Source organism: Lactuca saligna, chromosome 5 (genome assembly GCF_052625555.1).
Source record: "Lactuca saligna cultivar CGN05327 chromosome 5, ASM5262555v1, whole genome shotgun sequence".
NCBI lineage: Eukaryota > Viridiplantae > Streptophyta > Magnoliopsida > Asterales > Asteraceae > Lactuca > Lactuca saligna.
The window spans coordinates 95,689,223-95,694,028 of NC_136421.1; positions in this window are offsets into that span (position 1 = coordinate 95,689,223).

Sequence of the window (4,806 nt, forward strand, 5' to 3'; positions counted from 1 at the left end):
ATGTTATGACATTTGTCAACCCAAATGGTGGACTATAGCTAACAGTCAGGGCGCGGGTTGTCACGCCCGTATAGATCTATACACAAACACCATGCTCCCCCTCCAAGGGATTCTGGTATATAATACAGGACTTGAAATGTGTATTCGAACGTACGTGAAGTTAATGTCTCACAGAACTATAGTATAAAAATAGATTTAAGTATTGAAATGTTCGTTTGTTATTGTACATGAAAGTGATTTCTTGAAAATCGTGTTTCTAGTATGTAAAAGTTAGCAATATCCTCATAAAACTATACCTATTATAGTTTTCTAAAAGTGTGCCTCGTTTGTTTTAGAATATCCAGAAAAGAAATCACTTGTTATGAAAGCATAGATTTTTGTAGAGCCTAAGATAGACATATATACTTTAAATCTAGGAAAAATGTTTAGTTTATACATGTATTACAACAATTTATAGTTTTAAAGATAGAATGCTATTGTGATATATTATGTATACGGGAGTTCCTTATAAAGTTTATAAATCACATATGATTCTACTTAATAAAAGTGTATAATAATCTTGATATATAACAACCGATAGTAGTCGTGTCTTTTACTTGTATTTCCCCCCCCCCCCCCCCCTTAGAAAGCATATAAAAGTGTTTAGAATATTTAAAAAGGGTTAATTAAGGGGTATGAACTCACTTGAAAGTTTGAAGATAGCGAGATGGAAAAACCGGGCAGACTTTAGTCTTGGGAAACGGATTTTTCTCGAGATTCTCGGGAATCTCGGGAGTAAAATCGACCTTCGGGACTTGCACAAAATGACCAGGGCTTCGGGGTAGTGCGGACACGGAAATCGAGGCAATATCATGAGAGAAATGAGAGAGATGGGGTAAATTTTCTGGAACCCTTGCACCTCTATTTATAGGTGGCTGAGAGGCCTCGTTACGCGGGGCGTACGCACGTACGCTGGGCGTATGCGTACGTCATGCGTGACTGAGTCCTCGACTGCCTCGGAGCTCGGATGGGACGGGTTGGTAGTTCGCACAGGTGCGACGTGGACGATCCGAGGCCAAGGACTTCGCGTACGCGGGGCGTACGGGGTTACGCGGCGCGTAACTCGGATGAGTACGCTGACTCCCCCTTCGGATAATACCGGATTTTTAAATAAATAAATATATAATTTATTTAGTAAACTTCAAAAATTCATATCTTCTTCATACGAACTCCGTTTTCGACGTTCTTTATATCCCCGCGAAGGTGAGACCATACTCCACAACTTTCGTTTAGATTCCGTCGGAAAATTCCGAAATTATTTTTATTATTTATTTATAAAATGTCGTGATTAAGAAATTTCTTTAAACAATTCATAACTTCTTTATCTGACGTCGGTTTTTGCCAGACTTTTTACTGCTGAAATACCAATGTCGAGACCTTCGATTCTCGTTTAGGTCATTCCGGCCAAAATTCGCTCGATCTCCGATTCGAGTTTTTAGTTGTCTGATGCTAAGCCGAATTTGGAAAATTCTTAACTTCCATATACGAAGCCGGGTTTGGGCATTCTTTTTACGTACGATCTCAGTTTAATGATATAAAACATAGTAGGTAGTTAAATAGAAACTTTTTGGACATTTTATTATCAACGTTAATTTTATTAACTCAAAAGTGGTTACAATACTTGACCTATTAGGCCATTACAAAGAGTTGAAATATCGGGTTGTCACAGTTAGGGACATTAAAACACCCTTTGGGGGTGTTTACGGTTTTGGGAGGTCCCCAAACCGTAAACTCATGTTCTTGGGTGTTTTTGGTGATTATTCTATGGATTAACAAGTATACTAAGCAAAAAACTAGCTAGGAGGAGTATACTTACTTATAGGAAGCTTGTAGGAGTGTTTAGGACCCAAAAACACTAGTGTATTCTTGGATAACACTTGAAGATCTAAGATAAACCAAGAATTTATGGATGAAATGGTGTATAAACACTAGATTAAGTGTTATATGAATGAATCTAGGAAGGAAGACTTATGTTTTTGATGTTTTTTGAATGAATTGTATGATGATAGCTGAGAGAAAACTTGGTGTTCTTGAGGTTGAGAGTGTGAAAAAGGGTTAGGAATGACCAAGTCTCACCTTTATAGGTGAGAGTTCACGACCCTCGTGAGTTTACGGCCGTAAACTCCATGTTTACGGCCGTAAACTCCATCTCATGGAGTTTAAGGCAGTACTTTGGTGTTGGTACTTTAGTGGTTGCTTTCTAACACTTGTTCCTTAAGTGTACAAGGCTCGGAATACGTAAACTGACTTTAAATTGTGATAAATGGTAGTGGAAATGAATTTGACTTTCAATGAAGTGTTAAAATGCAGAAATTATACATACGAAAAATTCGGGTTGTCACATCATCCCCTGTTAGAGGGAATTTCATCCTGAAATTAGAGTTCAAACAACAAAGTTATTACACAATAACTAAGCAAAAAAATGAGGGTATTTAAGTTTCATTTGATCCTAGCGCTACTAAGTGAACTCCGGTCCTCGTTTGGCGTTCCAGCGAACCTTCACAATCGGGATGTGACTTTTCTTCGTTCGTTTGACCTCTCGGTCCATAATCTCCATAGGTTCTTCCACGAAGTTGAGGCTCTCGTTGATCTCGATATCGTCAAGTGGAATTACGAGAGTCTCGTCGGATAGGCACTTTTTCAAGTTCGAGACATGGATAGTAGGGTGTATGTTACTGAGCTCGCGAGGTAGATTGAGTTTGTAAGCTACGGGGCCAATTCTAGCGAGAATCTCCAAAGCATATCAAGCCTTTCCAGGGTGAGACTTTCAAAAGGACTCGGTCTCCTACCTAGAACTCCAAGGGTTTCCTTCATTTGTCTGCGTAGCTTTTCTGTCGGTCTCTAGCCGCTTTCAATCGTTCACGAATCTGAACGATTTTCTCCGTCGTTTCTCGAATGATCTTCGGACCCGTGAGAGTGCTTTCAGGAACTCGTCCTTTAGCTAACTGCATGTCACCCACCTCATCCCAGCACAGAGGGGACCTACACTTTCGGTCGTATAGGGCTTCAAATGGAGCAGCCTTAATACTCGTGTGATAACTGTTGTTGTAGGAAAACTCGACAAGGGTAAGTGGGTATCCCATGCCTTACCAAAGTCGATCACACTGGATCGCAGCATATCTTCCAAAGTTTGGATAGTTCTCTCACTTTGTCCATCGGTCTACGGATGGTAGGTTGTACTCATGTCCAACCTCGTTCCTAAAAAGCTTTGCAACGACTGTCGGAATCTCGAAGTGAACCTACTATCTCTATCAGAGATAATAGATATAGGAACACCATGCAGCCGTACGATCTCCCTAATGTATGTTCTTGTGAGTTTCTCCATCTTGTCTGTTTCCTTGATGGGCAGGAAGTGTGCGGACTTGGTCAATCTGTCGACGATGACCCATATGGTATCAAGCCCACCCGTTATCTTGGGTAGCTTGGTTATGAAGTCCATAGTGATCCGCTCCCACTTCCATTCAGGTATCTACGGTTGTTGTAGTAGACCTGATGGTTTCTGGTATTCGACCTTGACCTTCGCGCAAGTAGGGCATTTACTCACGAAGGTAGCAATCTCTGCTTTCATGTTAGGCCACCAGTATGCCTTTTTAAGATCCAGATATATCTTATCTGAACCTGGGTGAATGGAGTATCGAGTGTTGTGAGCTTCCTTCATTACCAAGTCTCTGAAGCAACTGTGTCGCGGAGTTTAGATCCGGTCCAGGAGATATAAAGCTCCGTAACCCTTAACTTCTAGATTCTTATCCATTCCTCGCAGGGATTCTCCCGCTACATTTTCAGGTTTCAAGGCTTCGAGATGAGCCTCCTTAATCTATGTGGATAGATGCGAATGGATAGTCATTGTTAATGACTTGACCCTTCATCCAGAATATTCTTTCCGACTTACGGCGTCTGCTACTACATTGGCTTTACCCGGGTGATAACGAATTTCGCATTCGTAGTCATTGAGTAGCTCGACCCACCGTCGTTGTCTCATATTGACCTCCTTCTGGTTGAATATGTGTTGGAGGATTTTGTGGTCGATGTATCTCGTGCTCTTCGTACCGTACAGGTAGTGTCTCCGGATCTTTAGGGCGAACACAACCGCTCCTAGTTTGAGGTCGTGTGTGGTGTAGTTGACTTCGTATGTCTTTAGCTGTCTCAAGGCTTAGGCGATGACCTTACCCCGTTGCATCAAAACACAACCGAGCCCTTGTTTTGATGCATCGCAGTAAACCACGAAATCTTTTGTCCCTTCAGGGAGGGATAGTACCGGTGCGGTGCATAAGGCTCGTTTCAGTGTTTGGAATGCCTTCTCTTGTTTCTCTCCCCATTCAAAGGCCACACATTTATGGGTCAATGTTGTAAGGGGTTTCGTGATCCGAGATAAGTTCTGTATGAACCTACGGTAGTAGCCAGCAAGGACTAGAAATTGACGAATTTCTGTGGGCGTCTTCGGTGATGACCAGTTCTTAATAGCTTTAACATTGGAGGGGTCCACGTGGATTCCTTCTTTGCTAACCACGTGTCCTAAGAATTTGAATCTTCGGATCCAAAACTCGCACTTAGAAAACTTAGCGTATAACTTCTCTGATCGCAGGGTTTTCAGGACTTGTCGTAGATGATGGCTATGCTCCTCCTTACTTCGAGAGTAGACGAGTATGTCATCAATGAAGATCATGACGAACTGATCCAAGTAGGGATGGCACGCCCTATTCATTAAGTCCATGAATACTGTGTGCGTTTTGGTCAGTCTGAACGGCATCACTACGAACTCGTAGTGTC